General features: G+C 45.5%; 2 protein-coding genes across 2 annotated transcripts in view; one reads left to right on the forward strand and one right to left on the reverse strand.

Moving 5' to 3' along the window:
* LOC142573140 (neprilysin-1-like) overlaps positions 1-17,221 on the reverse strand; it is a 70,848-nt gene that overhangs the window by 31,327 nt on the left and 22,300 nt on the right. The gene's annotated exons all lie outside the window — the stretch shown is intronic.
* LOC142577324 (uncharacterized) overlaps positions 1-17,221 on the forward strand; it is a 45,106-nt gene that overhangs the window by 17,379 nt on the left and 10,506 nt on the right. The window lies entirely within an intron of this gene.

The following is a 17,221-nucleotide window of genomic DNA, read 5'->3' on the forward strand; positions in this document are numbered from 1 at the left end:
TAATCAATTTCCTTTAACTCTCGGATGCGCGTTGTCGAGCGTTTCAAGTGCACGCGCGCGAATTTAGGAACGCATAGAATTTCCTAGAAAAAAATTGCTGACGGGAATTGTGGCGCTGCTGTCGTGCAGTTGTCATGGGAATGATGGGTTAGTACATGGATTGGTCTTATCTATGTGCCTGTGACCTTCAAGCGCTCTCGTCACTTCCATTTTTCTTTTTTCTGTGCTCTAAGTTTCCAAAGGCTCACAGTTTTCTAAACACAGCAGCACCTAGTCTACGCGCGCATGCACGTAACATTGTGATTTGCATTCAGAATCCATTGTTTACTCGAAAATGATCCATATGCAAAGTCAAAAAGCCGTTTGAAGCCAGATGGAGGAAGTTTATGGGCAAATCTGTGGATGGTGGGAACAGTACCTTGATTTGGGCGGCTTGATTCATCTCAACAGTGTTCATAAAACGCGCTCAAGACGAAAGGAACGCATACGACCGGACGGGCGCTGAATGTGCCGTCCATTGTAGCCGTGATAGCTGAACCACCATACTGGCTGCTTCCGCATACATGCACTAGCGCCAGAGTTCCCTTCTAGCATTGTTTGAAGGAACCTCTATGAGGAAGCGCTATATCGTCCGGCCAGAGCGGCAACCCATCTGCGTTGCTCCTGAGCCGTCCATGCGCTTACTCGTCTCACCGACCGCTACCTTCTCCTAACGGGAGCCGCAATACGGACATGCGGTGGATTATTGAGTTTGACGAAAACTCACACTGTTTCCAGAGCAGAATAAAGAAACGCGACACGCGGTGAGAGCGACGCACCACAAAGATGCTATACAGTCGGCATCAAAACCTTGTGGAACGCGGTACTCGAGAAAAAGCTGGACCCGTATTCGCAAAAAAAAAAGGCTCCTATGATGTACAATTGTTCGAAACAGAAAGTTCTAGCTAATCGTGATGTTGAACACATTATTTGCCAAGGAGGCCAGCCAACGGCAAACTGCACTTACGAACGAAAATCTTGGTAAATTCGGTCTCTCGTTATTTGCGCAGCCTGGTCATACAGCCTGCTTATTCATATTTCCAGCCTGTACTATAGTCCCCACAGCATATACGAATAACATGACTGGCTGCGGCCGCAAACTCTCGGAGATTCAAAGTTTCCTCAGATCTCGTGGTCAGCAAACTTCTGACACCGGCTGTGCATGCACAAGCGCGTAGGTGGGCTGCTTTTATTTCCTCATTTTGATTCGTAGGCGTAATACGTATACCCGGTCATTTCTCTGTATGTGCACGCCCTCGCGAACGTTTTTTGGTGCGCGCTCTCGCACTATTTCCCCCTGCGTGGCGTCGAGCCTCTTCTGGTATCTCTGCTTGCACGCGCGACAGCAGGGCCGACCAGATGCCCTCGCCGACCTTGCCCTCGCCCCAGAAGTGTGCCGCATCGTCCGCGTGACAAAGGCATATCGGGAGGAGGCGCGCGCATCCCGGAAATTTGGAGCGCGGTCGCGCCTCTCAAAGAACCGCCGCGCGCCATGGCTGCTCCTATACATTGAACTGATTCAGCACCGCGTGTCGTTTTCTGTTGGTCTTTGACTCGCTTATCTTTATTTGTCCTTTTTTTTTTTTACCAAACATCCTGGGCGCAACGCGTACGTCTATAATACGATCGTCGTTGCGAGCGATCGCGCCCTTTCCCGCTCTATCACTCTGGCTCTTTCCTTCAAAGGAAAAAAAAAAAAACGTTTTCACCGCCACAATCGCGACCACGCTTGCATCGTTAACCGGCTAGCTGTCCTCTCACCTGACCTAACCTGACCCCGATCCTTCTGCCCTCTGGTAATGCGAGGAAGCAACCAAGAAAAAAAGAATATAAAACAAAGCCACCAGCAACAAATCACACGTCGGAAACGCCGTAAGCTCGCCTCGCGGCATTCTGTTCTTATGCACGTTTTTTTTTTCTTTCTTCTGAGCCTAACTTCACTTTCTTCTTGCGTTTAATTTCTTCGAATTATACGCTCCTTCTGGCAAAGAACTCGTTATATAACCCGGGAATTCCCCGGGAGGCACTTCTTGGCGCACACGACGGCATGTACGCCTCCCTGATCGCATTATATACGGCGCGTGTTTCCTCGAGCTCTGATCGGAGCCGGACCATGACGCGTTCGGTAAACTATACGAGTACGGGACTGCTGGATACAGCCGAGTGCCTTTTTGTCTCTTCCTCGTGTTTGGTTCGTTTCTCACTTGGGATGCGCGCGATGTTGACCTGTCGGCGGCGGGGGAGACCCCGCGGGAAAACACGGTGCCTCGTTCCCTTCTCCTCCCCCCCATCTTCCCCTTCGTTATGCGCCCGTAATTTCGCTGGCCTGAGTCAACGGTATACAAATGCAATCGCGTAGTCTCATCCGGTCTCGAATCGTCGAGTTACTGGAAATTGAACAACGTTCCGTCATTCCCACTGCCGGCGTACACGCCTGATCGCAGAAGAGCCTGAGGCGTTTCTTGAAACCTGAACGGCGAGTTAACAAGTGCTCTAAGGAACGTAAAACGAGATATGTAAGAACACACGACAACGCAAAGGTAAGCACACGTCGCGCAACACCGCACAGCGTGAAGCGCCTAGGCGCACGGCGGCGTAATGATATTTAAATGAGCGCTGTAAACGACTGTACGGACGACGAAGTTGAATAAGTACGTAAGGTTCGGCGCCAAAATAACCGCGCTGGCTCTGAGCGATGCCGTAACGTGGCTATGCCAGACACAAAGCAAGGGAGCTCTTCGTACATGTACTGTACGCTAAGAAGTAGTTTTCTATGCAGAAGGAGCGTCGGTATGTTGCTCGCATTGAGATCGGGGTCGCTGGAAGCGAACGTAAATCGGCGGTACGAGAGTAAACTTTTGGGCAGATCAGAAATTTTCTCTGTATAGTCTATAATTTGTGCACTCGGTTATAGCGACGGAGTAAAGATAACGGAACGCGTGACGGCATGTTTGAAGAGTTGCGGGCACAATTGTGAGCAGTTCAGAGACCGCATTTATTAAGAGCTAGCGTCTTTACTCCTACACATATACCTCTAGGAAGGAGCCTGAAAGGCATGTCCGTTCTGAGGTGCTGCGCGTGTATACACATCCCATCAAGAGTTCCTTTTCTTTTTCGCCCGTGCTGCCTATTTCTGGACGCATGACTTCTCATTTACACAGTTTATGGTAATTAGACTTACGGTATAGGTTCTCAGTAATTATAGTGTCATCAAAACTTGCGACCGACAACTTTCCACGCCATAAAATTAGTCTAACGTGTTCTTTCGTTTGCCTTAAGCGTAGATATTGAATACTGTCGTGGAGCAGTCTTATGGCACCGCTCTGTGCGACAATTTATCGTGTTCACGTCAGGAACCCCGGGTGGTCAAAATTAACCCGGAGTCCCCCACTAAGGCGTGCTCCATAATTACATCTGGTTTTCAATCAATCAAGCAATCAAGGTTATTTTCATTTGACAGTAGGGGGGGGGGGGGAGGCCAGGACTAAACGCCGCAATGGCTTGACAAAAGGTCTTCACTCTCTTTTATATTTATTTATACATACTGCAGCGCAATAGGCGCCGGCCTTCCCCTTACACGGCAGTGCAGGAAACAATAGAAAGAATTATTTGGCATATATCAGTGTACTGAAAGTACAGAAGAAATATGCGTCATGCATGATACACGTGATGCATGAAAATTGCAATGAGAGACAGAATACACAACTGTTCAAGATGACCGTGGTAAATTCAGCAGGGAAAAAAAGGCTTGTGGGAATGTCTCTACATCTGATGCTTTAGCTTTCTTTATCGCAACGGAAAAAACTTTCATACACAACATGCATAACCGTAATATACCACAGCAGCAGCAGCAGCAGCAGAAAAAGAAATGCGACACACACTGACAATTGAATCGCGTAGTGATAAGCGGTGATATGTAATGGCAACATGCAATAGATACGTTAGTGACGAAAACTTAGTTTAATCGTTCAAAGAGATTACGTATCTTGGCGTATCGATGGCGGCAAAATGCAAGAGCGCCCGTGTACCGTGCTCATCATTAGTGCACGTTAATGAAGCTCAGGTGGTCAAAGTTATTCAGGAGAGCCCCACTATCGCGTGCCTCATAAATGTATCGGGGTTTATGACACGTAAAACCAAAAGAAAGAAAAATATTTGTTTTATCTTCACCGGATATCGCACGGAATGAGGATTTGTGTCGAATTTTTTTTTTTGAAGACTTTGTTGAAGCAGATTCCAAAATAAAATTTCTGCAGCTTATTAAACAATGAATAATGGTTCTCAGGGTACGTCACACAGGTGACAATCAATGGATTACATTAAAATGCCTCTGGAACTTAGCCAAGTTCTGAGAGTCAAGTTTTCACAAAGTAACGTGTAAAAGACCGTTCTTGTAGATAGAGACAGAGGAATGTTACGCACACGAATTGGCGCCTAAGCCACCAACAGTCGGAGCAGCGAATGTTTATAGGGGTATTAAATCCTAGAAGTTTTGTTACTTTCAGGACTCGCAAGGAAAACTGATATGCCGGTTGCAATCTGCATGATCCACAACCAATTATGTCACTCCACTGACGACTGGCGCAGAGTGGATTTACTGCAGCGAACAGTACGTGAATGACATGTTAGTGAAAAAAAAGGAAAAAACGCGCTCGGGACTATTTTACGAATGCTATGCCACCAATAACAAGCAACAAAGCCACATAAATAAAAGGTGAAAAACTGAACGTCCTGTCCGTTAACCTTTAAACCACGTTTCTACCAGCTGTTGCTAAGTGCGTGTAAAGCAAACTTAGCGCAGATTTTTCGTATCGGACAGCATTACCGAAAGGATAAACAATGACGTTGAAAAAAAGATTATATTGTATACTTCGCAATATTTCAGGCTGAAACGATGAGTAATTGCCAAAAAAAAACGAGTACTGGAGAACAAACGCCCAACAGATTGCGTCCAACCAGTTTCTTGCTTTGAACAATCTCTCTCTCTCTCTCTCTCTCTCTCTCTCTCTCTCTCTCTCTCTCTCTCTCTCTTATTTTTTTACGTTGTGGAACTTCTGTCGAAGAGCCCAAATTCATTTATCGGGCGCTGTCCACTAATACGTCTTCTGACAATACTCACACGTACGCGAAGAAGTCGTTGCTTCGTCTTCACGTCCAACTTGTTCCTTTTCTTCACACTCGCCCTGTTAGGCTGACAAATGTCCGCTAGCAAGGTGCTCGTGCGTAGGAAATGCTTCTCTTGAATGCGTCATAAGCAGGTGCTGAACGCAAACTCTTCAGGCCTTTGTTTCGAAAGTGTTTCCGCTGGACGACGCCTATGTTAAACGACATATCCTTGACCTTCAGCTCGTTTCACAACAATGACTGTTACTAACGGACTCTCCATCTTGATCGTCTTGATATACGGTGCTGAACGTGACTGATATCGTCCGTTTGGGTGAAAAGAAGAAGAAAACGAAGTTGTACTCTGTCTCTGGATTAAATCGTCGGGCCGGTTCGGAGCAGTCGAGCGTGCTGGCCAGTATAGCCACATCACCGCGGTAGCTTGCGCCACAAATACTACGCTCCGCCTCGCCAAATTGGTGCAGCGAGGTGAAAGCTGCATGTTTATTCAGCCAACCAGGAATGAGAACCAGAACAAGGGTTTAATAAAACAAGTCGGGCTGGTTAGCGCACGTTTTTCTTAACCTAATTACGGTGCCCCAATAAGAACACGGACGAAAATAAAAGACAGTGCGCCTGTCCATGTTGTTTCCGTCGCCCGTGTTCTTATTGGTGCGCCCCAATTATTTTCGGAAGAAGGGCCTCAGCGTCGTCCGCTCCCCATCCCCTTGTGCGCGACGCGGGCTGAATGGATACGTCAGGGGAGCATTTAAGTGGCTCACCGTGAGCAAGCATTTTTCTTTACACTCAGGCACCGAGCTGGTTCTCGTTCCTGAATTGCTAATGCAACCCGTAGCTTTCGTCTGCCCTGCACGGATTTAGTGAGTTGGGAAATTTAGTGTTGGTAATTGCATCTTATACGACGAAACTGCCGGCACTGTCTCTTCAAATGTAACAATTGTTACAACCGATCACTTCTGTACACAATTAATATACTAATTAAATACCGATTGATTGATTGATTGATTGATTGATTGATTGATTGATTGATTGATTGATTGATTGATTGATTGATTGATTGATTGATTGATTGATTGATTGATTGCAACCAGTTATTTCTCCACGACAACAAATAACGAGAAGACCAGGGTGGTTAAAAAATTCAAAGGACAGATGAAACAGGCTCAAGGGGAACCGTTTCAACAGCGCCTTTCAAGAAACTAATTGAAATCGAAAAAAGAATCTATTAACCAGTCACGGTCCTTCAGAGTTGCACAAGATATCGTCGTCACTTCTTCAGTCCTTATGCGAAACTGCTCACATACGTTTTTCTGTTACAAAACAAGAAAGAAAAAAGAAAGATAACTTGCGCTTTTGAGAACATCAAAACTTTATCGTACAGGACCTGCCCCATAAACTTCAAATCTATTCCCTAACCGTTCGGCCGCGCCTGGGAACAGCAAAATGCGACAACGTCCGCACAGCAGTTCGAGACAACAAATATTTGAAGTAGTCAATGTACCGGACCCTGCAGGGTTTCTTTAAAAAATAATAATGTCAAATATCCTACATCGGACACAGTGGTTTGGCTACTGACCTGATGGACAGGATTTTAGGATTTCATCCCCCTCTATTAAAATCCCATTCGTAACATGTCATGTCAGTTATCGTTGGCTAGGGGACTTGTAACTGTATTTGCGCTACCGATACCTTAAATAAAAGCCATACTTGCTCCACCGGTTTGTGACTCACCCTCGAGAGCCGGTGCTGTTAGCACATCACCAAGAATGCCTACGATGCTGCCTGAGCATCTGCGAAAGTTTTCTATGCCATTGCGAAGAAAAATAAGCTCACTTTGCTTTAAAGTAGTCATCAAGCAAACTATTTTTTTTTCCTTTATTGAAGTATCTTGCCGGCCAACTAAACCGACGGAAAAGGGCGCAGTTTGAAGGCGCAACGTTTAATGTATAAAACTAATGTAAAAAAAAATGTGCCAGTTTGTATTTTGTATGGATACTTTGCATATCCTTGCAATGTGGTATGAGCGCTTTCCCGTGTCTCTATGCGGCAGAGATACTCAGAGTACCGCGCACCGCTGTCTGATTCCTCTGTACCATTTCTCTGTGGACAATGTCCTCAGTGTAACCCCGTGCAGGAAACGTGGTGTTCTGAGCACGGAGCTCCTGTTACGAACATGATGTTTGCTTCTTTTTTTTTTTTGTCGGCCTAGCCATGCCCCGGTTCGGCTGAAATTGGCGTAGGTGCCACTCTTCTGTGGTGACTGTTGACTACAGGAAAATTGTGTTACTGCGCGCATTCACAATTAACGAACGACAGCAAGCGAACAGCTGATTCATGTGGTCCTTACTTCAACATAAGGCAGCCGAGATAAGAATTTTCGTACTCGCAAGTGGCCAGGCGACGATTCCTGCAGATGCGATTGTTCACCCGCCGCGGTGGCTTAGCGCCTATGGTGTTGCGCTGCTAAGCACAAGGTCGCGGGATCAAATTAATTCCGGCCGCGGCGGCCGCATTTAGATATAGACGAAATACAAAAACGCGCGTGTCCCGTGCATTGGGCGCACGTCAAAGATCCCCTGGAGGTTAGAATTAATCCGGAGTCCCCCCCCCCCCCCTACTGCGTGCCCCATAATAAAGTTGTGGCTTTGGCACGCAAAACGCCAGAATTAGTTCATTAATGCGATTGTTCAACCGGTTCGCGTTAAAGTGTGATTTGCGACCAGAATTAGGGAGGTACTTCGATATCGAATTGGTCAAACCAGTTACGAGCAGTCCGCCTAACAATTGAATTCTGTCGGTACCCGTCGTAAAAATCTCCAGCACAGGCAGTCACTCGTGACCGTGATGACGCGTCTTGACGACCAGCCGCTTTCGGAGCAGATCGTCCTAGAACGGCCACTATACACAGCCGCCACAAGACAGTGAAGGCACTTTTGAGTTAATATGCCAACAAAACGTCGTTTCATGCACTGAAAGGCCAATGCATTTCTCCGCAAAGTACGGGAATTTATAGACAGCTTTAGTTTAGCGTACGCAGCTATAGTGTACGCCATACGCTACAGTATAGCGTACGCTAAGCAGCGCACGTTTCTTTTTTACAGTTTTAGTTGACCTGGGAGATCTTCGGATCTCAGATGCCGTATGCGGCTATCTACCGACAGTATCGATAGGTGGTGCTGACATCTCGAATGTTTCTTTGGTTAGGCTTCGACCCGTTCGAAACGAGAAGCGATCTAGAAAACACCACGAGGTTATATCCATAATACTCTGTCGTCGAAGCGGCCTGAGACTAAGCGAAAGCCGTTTACACAGTCATTTGCTACGAACGAGGTGCATTTTCCAGTTTCTAGTTTCAGTTTCAGTTTATTGATGCGCTTGAAATGTTTTACAGAAAAAGCAAAAGCAACGCCAAATTCAATTCGAAGCTGGCAGCCGGGACCGCCGCCATGTTTCACGCAAACTCCGCAAACCACGCTAAGACGCTAACGCTAACGCGTATAGCGCACGCTATAAGTTGCGTACGCTAAACTAAAACTGTCTAATAGCGTCCGTACGCTACACGCTATGGGTCGTTTAGCGTTCTGCGCATGCGCAGTGACGACCCACTATTTTATAGCGTACGCAATCGTATAGCGTATCTCGAAACTGGTGTCGTCCTGAGAATTCGTTCCAAGTGGATCCGCGTTGCGAACTATACTGCTAGAATTTGTAAATTGCAATATGTGTCGTAAGACAATTAGCTAAAAGGTTAATTAGTGACTTCTTGTTAATTAGTCGATTTTGCATATCAATTTTCGTGCGACTAGTGTTCGCCGCTTCGAGTAGGCCGGCTCATAAACTAGAATTTAGCTATCTGCCACAGGCAACCTTTAAAAAATTTTGAAAGTGTTCGCTGAAACACCCTGTATATAGGATACGAAGCATTCTGCCTTCTTCAGCCACTCGCCTTAGTCAACCATCTCCCCCCAACCGATTTGCCGTCATTAATTGCGCGCCTGATATATTATTCCAGAGGATACCTTGAAGTGGTAGGTTATGGAATCTGCTTTTCCTTGAGATGTGCGGCAATGTTTCCATTCGCTTGAAAGAAATTCATGTCTCAGAGTACGGCTCCGGCTCCTGAGCCACTTGAACTGCAACTAAGTACAGCGAAGAAAAGCCAACAGGCTGGCTTTCGCGCCTTGAGGAAACAGCGGCACAACGACACTACACCAACGCCGCCGCTTATGAAAAATACTTGCTACGCAGGCGGCCTTCCATCGCCTACTCGCCATGCAAGTCAGTCCCCTATAGGTCGCGCGATTTCACCCTGACTGTGTTTTCCGAGCAAAGAAAGGAAAAAGGCCGGCTCGCTGCTTATCGGGCATGGACGCCGCTAAGGACGCACGAAAGAAAAGAAAAGAGCTGAGCCGATTCTTTGCTTAGCGCTTTCAAGCTTCTTCATGAATTGCTGTGAATCAGGAAGCAGCCGCTGGCGTCTGCTGACACGTCTGTCGCGAAGGCCCGCAGCCAAAAAGTACTCTCCCTTTTTCTGTGCGCAGACAAAAAAAAGAAAACTTGCGCTGCTACGCGGAGCGTGAGGGAGGAGATAACGGGGGCCATTAGCATCTGTCAGGCATTGTTTTCATGGTCGCGCAGTTTCTGGTTCCGCCGAGCCACATTAACGACGTCAATCGGAGCGAGCCTGCGGAAGCTAATTACGGCGGCTTGAACAAACAGCGACTGCGTTTCACTGAGCAAAAGTAGCGACCACAAAAAAAGAACACAATTCACGGAACACGGCACCAATGAAGGGCGCTCAGTTTAAAGGCATCGGAGCGTCGACGGAAGGGCGGATAAGGCGAAACCCGATTTAATTTTAATAGGTTCGTGGGTCGGAAACAGATGGGTAAGTACTAGGCGAAGGGGGGGGGGGGGGGGGGTGTATAAAGGTTGTTGATGTTCTTGTTGAAACTTCTACCCGGTCTTCTTGTATTTCGCTTCTTTTTTTTTTTTATTGCCACTAACACTCTGGCGACACTTCATGCACTTTCGGGGATGTTTCTGCGTTTCTATGTCTCCAACCGTTTTCCCGCCAACTTGGTTCACTGGGTAGTCCATGGTCTAATGGGTAGAGCATCGAGCTATACTGCACTGAGGGAACCGTGTTCGAAACCAACCGTTGAAAAATTGGGCCCCTGGCTATGTGCCGCATTTCAGTGAAACTATGTGATGCCAGCCTGGGTCCCGGAGTATGTGCCGCTGTTTAATGAGAAAAAAAGATCCTCTAAACTTTTTTCCAGTGCTGGGCGCGATCGAATTCGCGTCGTATATATTCAGACACTCTTGTGAATATATATTCAGTCATGCGCCATGTGCGGTCCTCGCGGCGGCGCCGTTAGGTGGAGCAGCGTGTCCGGAGGGAAGCTCGAGAGAGGAGCCCGACTGCATGTGCGCCTCATGCATGGCGTGTTTCAGCGGTGGTAATATGCCGTGTCGCTACGTTGCTTGAATGCTAATCGCATTAACGTTGACTTTCATCGTGAGGTGGGTAGGGTGATGTATTTTTTTTTTCACCGTGCAGAGGTGTGCGAAGGTCGCGTTATGGCTGCCTTGCAATTCTGAAGAACACAAGCGAGGCTGCGAATTATAATACGACAACGAGGCTCGTCGACCGCCGTGTTACTCATTCTTAAATTTGAACATAGGGAATCATGTTTTGATGTCGCATCTCGAGAACTTCGAGGTCAGCTTGGAATATTGAAATAAGATGTTCTTGCATGCTCTTGTAGGCGTGAGGCTTGTTAAATGTATGCGCAATGACGCACTTATTCGCTTCCCTAAAATGTATTAAGAGTGGATCTCGTAGGTCCATACCATTATATGCAAGAGAAGCAGTCTTATTTCCACAACTCCATGCGCTCGTTGTGAAAACGCATGGTGCCTATAGGAATGATTTTCCCTGCAATAACGACCGCACTGCATCAGTCGAGTTACAAAACGAAACCACCAGAGGCTACTACTGACTTGTGTGTACACACTACATGGCCCGCATCGCTCGCATTCAAAACAAAGAAAATATGACACATTGGAAACACATGCAGCCTAATTCTGTCTTTCGACCTCAGACCGTATCTTGTAAGTATTCGATTCATCCGATTGCGTTCACTTTGTCCCATCCGTTGCGCAGAGTCACTAATTCCAGAGATAATAGCAGCACGTTGTCGTGCAGCTCGATAATGAAGGGGAAAAATAATTTGGGAACGAATAAAAGTGTAACGAACAAATCAAGGCCCCGTGATGTATGGAGATATAGGCGCTATGTGCGCGACAAAGTACTGCAGCAATAACTTAACTAGCTAGATTATGTAATTACCTTTTAATTGCTAAGTCTAGAGCCTATCCTAACGATGAAGGTTTGAAGCCTATTATTATCCCAGAACGTGAAATATTTCTCCTTAAACAAATTTCTAGCACAGCTGTGCACCTATATGTACGCTGTGTTAAAACTGCTTTCAAATCGCTTGCCTGCGCTCTTTAAAGGAGCTGAACCCGCCACTGTATGCCCCTGATCCATTTTGCCAGCACCTAACCTAAACGATCCAAACCTAAGCTAAGCTTTTCCTTCAGCGAACTAGCTTGTGAGCAGTTGTCAGCTCCGGCGCACGCGGATACTGTAAAGCGCACCAGTTGTTGTTTTTTATCATTATTATTTAACTGAAAATAAAAGGAAGAGATGTAGTCATCTTATGATGGTGACGACTACTCCTTTTCGCATAGCAGGAACAACAATATAGGAATATATGTAGTAAGAAAATGAAAATAAATCCCGTCATAGGCTCAGTATTATCACGCCACCCACCTGCACCGCGAGCGAGCAGGCTGGTGACGAGCAAGGCGGGTGAGCCGTTGCTTTCCGAAACGAAATATATACACTTAGAGTAATCGTTTACTAGGTGTATCTTGACGCTCAATTTCGATAGATTTTTTTTTCTTTTTTTTTTGTAGAAAGCGAAAGGGCATTTACTAATCATAGGCTCCGGATCGGCATTGCTATAGCATATGCCCTAAACTCGACAAATCCAGAGAAAACACGGCGAAAGCGGGAGATGTAAATTCAAGACGATGAGCAAAACGAGAACAAGGGGAAGGCCGTAGCTAACGTTTCGACAAGTGGACTTCTTTTTCAAGGCGACACACGCGTTCCCTGGATATAGTATATATGGGTACGTATCATAAGAAGCCAACAAACAAGGACGCCAAGGACAACATAGGGGAAATCACTTGTACTTACGAATTGGATTAAAGAAATGATAAATTAATGGCAATGAAAGTGGATGAAAAAACAACTTGCCGCAGGTGGGGAACGATCCCACGTCTTCGCATTACGCGTCACGTACTCGTACGTTCCACATCCGCTGTGAAGATTTGCGAGTGGTGGCGCTGGCTAACACTCCCAGGGTTCTACTAGGAAACATAAATACCCAAGAAAGTGGATGGGGAAACGGCGCCGCGGTAGCTGAATTGGTTAGAACATCGCACGCGTAATTCGAAGACGTGGGATGGTTCCCCACCTGCGGCAAGTTGTTTTTTCATCCGCTTTCATTGCCATTAATTTATCATATCTTTGATTCAATTGGTAAGTATATATATATATATATATATATATATATATATATATATATATATATATATATATATATATATATATATATATATATATATATATATATATATATATATATATATATATATATATATATAGTGTAACGAACAAATCAAGGCCCCGTGATGTATGGAGATATAGGCGCTATGTGCGCGACAAAGTACTGCAGCAATAACTTAACTAGCTAAATTATGTAATTACCTTTTAATTGCTAAGTCTAGAGCCTATCCTAACGATATATATATGTGTGTGTGTGTGTGTGTGTGTGTGTGTGTGTGTGTGTGTGTGTGTGTGTGTGGTCGGGATGATACCCACGACCTTGAGCTCAGTGGCGCAACGCCATAGCCCCTGAACTACCAAGGCGAGTAAACAAATGAAATTATGGGATTTTACGGGCCAAAACCACCATCTAATTATGAGGCGCGCCGTTCTGGGGGACTCCGGAAATTTTGACCTCCTGGGGTTCTTTAACGGGCACCTAAGTCTAAGTGCACGGATGTTTTCGTATTTCGCCCCCATCGAAATGTGGCCGCCGTGGCTGGGATTCAATCCCGCGACCTCGTGCTTAGCACAGCGGCCACTTGTAAAAATTTTCATAGGGCGAATTTCTCGGCACCTGGCTATTTCGGTTTTTCATTTTTCCTTCTTTTTTTTTTAATGATAAGCTCACATCACGCCAACTTCTTGCTCTGCGGCGCTCCTCTGAAGTTGCAGGCGCATATACGTTGGAAATTTAAGATACGGAACTGCGTAGTGCTTGCTCACGAGTTTCGCACATCTCCGTGAATAACTTTATAATGCAGAAAAGTTTTTCTTGTGATGACAAAGCCATAAAAAACTTTTTTTGTGTGTGCCTCTGGGCACAATGCTTGCAGACCTCGTGGTCGTGCAGACCTCGTGGCGCATTCGCAAAGCAGTTCGCCCGTTCGGACAATTCTCGGGAACACAGCGCCGGTCGATCGCGATAGCTAACATATTATTAGCGAAGGCCGCTCGCCACTGACAAGCAAGCATACGAAGGAAAAGTTCCGCGGATGCGGCACTGGGCAGAATTCGATGCATACTATATAACAACCCATTGCAACGCGAACAGCGGGGCGCGTTGTTTTTGCTTATCCTAGCCAAAAGCAATGGGGGCGAAGATGTACGACAAACTCTGATGTGTCTCAGAACACGGCTCATGACTTTCGCAAGGACCACGCAAGGGCCACGCACACCGCTGCTCGCGTTACAATGACTTGGCATAGTACTTACTTTCATGGGCAATGAGCCATGGTGAATATTACTGACTAGAAAGAAGTAGGAAAAAGCCTTGTCATCCTCGCTGCATATAGTTATGACGTATAGAGCCACACACGCTCGCGGCAACCGTTTATTGGTGAAATAATTAGCTACGACCGCGAGCCTAATCCATGAACTTTTTGGTTCGTAAGAACTGTTATAACCCACCCTCTTCACTAATATGTTCGATATCAAGATTGGTTGGCGCCCTTGCATACGAACTGATTTGTGAACACGCGTGAATTATTCCCAGCCGGCTGAAAATCACAAACAATTGTATTGATTAAAATAGCTGCAGTACGGCCAGCTGTAATATGTAATCATGCACCGTTATCAATTCCTTAACCCTTTATGGACGAGACATGCAAATGCCCAGAAAAAGAAATGTTTATTTTTTAACTAAATGTGCAAAACATATCAAGAATGAGCATGATCAACAAAAAGAAAAATATATATTTTGCCGAATTTTTTTCAGCAATAGGGGGAAGACCCCCAGGCAGAAAACTGGAAGTGGGCTTCACCCCAAGCCACCTAAGGCTTCATTTGGAATTTGTACAGGCAGCTCTCATCATATGTGAACCATAGGCGTACATTTCATTTGCTTTACATCGCGTTTGTGACACTACTGCAGCCGGAGATCTGACATTGGTCTGTCTCCTCTGATAGTGCATTCAAAATAAAGCGAGTACTATGCCAAGCTTCTTCAGCCTGTGCTCCTGCTCCAAACCAATAAATGACGCTTGCTGCCTGTCATTCAGTGTTGGCCGAAGACATTTAGCCAGAAACTTCGCACTCAATACTGAAACTCGGTGAGACAAAAATTGTTATCTGGTAAGTTACCTGTAGGCAACACTCGTCAATAATGGGTGGGTTAACGTTATATATGCTTCTCTTACCTTTAAGTCTCATTTTAAATAATTGTAGACCAAGGGTGAAAATTGATGACTGCCTTTAAACGGCTTAGCAAAAGAAACCAAACCTGTTAGGCTGTCTGCGGAAATCTCCAATGCAAACAATTTAGGTGCATTGTCCATTAGTTTTGATAACGTTCCCGCACAGAAATTGAAGGAGATATACGTTAAAAAAAATAACATGCTGTCACTATACACGCTTGTAAAGCAATCGGAGTAAAACGCTCATTGAATTATGAATCCTCAGAACAATAAGGGCAAAAGCGGAGAAAGAAGTATAATGAATGGTGAGGCGGGCGAATTGCGTTCCAGGGCCCATAACTTATCAGCCCGTCACCATTAGTCATTTCCTTTCTCTGACTGGATCAACGGTCCAGCATCATCACTAAATTTGAGCGGCGTGTGCAGTGCTAGGGCGTGTAAAATATAAGAACAAAAAGTCAAGCCTGTTGCGAGTGCTTCGAATTCGCGAATTGCAAAGAAAACTCGCGCCACAAGACACCTTGCGCTTGTCAGTATGCGTTTACCATGACTTTCGTCTCACTGATTTCTTTTCTTTTTTTTTTGCATGTGATATAGACGCACGTAAACGGCGATCACTGAGGGGCTGGAAAGAATGTTTCGTTGTCATACTTTCTCTTCAGATGAAAATTTACGCCAACTTTCTTGACAGATCAGCGGATTAAGTGGCCCAGCTTTTTATTTTTTGGGGTCACTTATTTGGGGAGGGCACGAACTTGACCGGAGACGGCGAGGGTGATGAGGGCAGGGCAGGCCACATACTAACACGAAATTTTCGGGGCGAATGGGGAGGGGGGGGGGCGTGCCCTGTGACCATCCCTCCCCTCCTGACTACGCCAGTATACTCGCAGACAATTTTCTGTGGCAATGAAGGGAAAGCTACGGGCGCGTGCCTGCTGCTCATGTGTTACCGCGCCAAGTAGTCCGGCAGCGTTTGACAGTGCTTTTGGCGGCTCGGAACAGACGCTGAATCGACGCAGCTTCCACGTGCGACGGTTTCGCGTTTCCCTAGACGCGGAAGGAAAGAGCCGCAAAATAAGTAAACCTCTACACTCAGTGGTGTGCTCTGTCTTATTTAACTGTTGCTAGTAAGATGCTTGTGTTTTGTCTTCCCCAGCCTAAACGAACGCGGCTTGAAACGCGGGACTCTTTTCAGAAGCGCTGTCACTTGTGCGCGCTTTGCCTCCGTAGCTTTCCCTTAATTCATTGCCACAGAAAGTCGTCCGCGAGTATAGTCTCCACCCTTACAAAGGAAAGTTGTTACGAGGAAGCTTTAGCTCTAAATACATGTAAAAGGATCATTCGTTTTTCTCGTGCTAAATTTGCTAAAACTGCACCAAATCGGACGAGGTTTGTTGCATTTAAAAGAAAAACTTAAAATCTAGTGACTATTGGTTTCGCATTTTTGATTTAGGTCGTCAATTTTTATTAAAAATTGGCAAAAATCTCGAAATTTCAGGAACCGAAACTATCAAGTTCACAATTCTGTAACTCAGCAATGAAAAACATATCACAATTATGTGAATTGCATCTAATAGTACATCTAAAGCGAACAAAATTGATGTTACACATAATCTCAAAAACATTACTAATATGGAAATACAGGCTTTGGAGAACCCTTGTACACAACGTAACGAATTCACGTAAGCTATAAATTGACTTATGGAATTTGTTCGCTTTGAATGATCTAATGGATTCCATTGACAGAACCGCGATATCTGTTCTTGATGCAGAATTATTAATTTGTAAACTTCGTGCTTCTTTCTTCTCTCGAAATTCCGAATTTCGAAAATGTTTGAAACAAAATTCTGGCCTAAATCGGAATTTCGCTTCAAAAAGACACTATAATTTACCTTTCTCTCTCAAATGCAACAAATTTCATTAAAATCGGCCCAGGGGTTATCTCAGAAAAGCGTTTCATCGTTTTACATGTATTTTAATAGGCCGCGTAGAAATTGGAGCCCGAGCTAAAGCTTCCTCTTAAGAGACGATAACACCATCAGAGGCTTATATGAACCGCAGAGAGCGATAAAAATATTAAGGCAATACATGTTTCACCGAAAACAAAATTTTAGAGCATCCTACATCTAGTATCCCTAGATTGCTATCGTCTGGCGTAAGTGGAAACGGGAACGCCATGGAATGTAATCGTGTTTGGTTTGGTTTATTGTTGTCCGGACAGCTTACTGGTCATGGCCTT

This window comes from Dermacentor variabilis, chromosome 1, assembly GCF_050947875.1.
Source record: "Dermacentor variabilis isolate Ectoservices chromosome 1, ASM5094787v1, whole genome shotgun sequence".
NCBI classification, from domain to species: Eukaryota; Metazoa; Arthropoda; class Arachnida; order Ixodida; family Ixodidae; genus Dermacentor; species Dermacentor variabilis.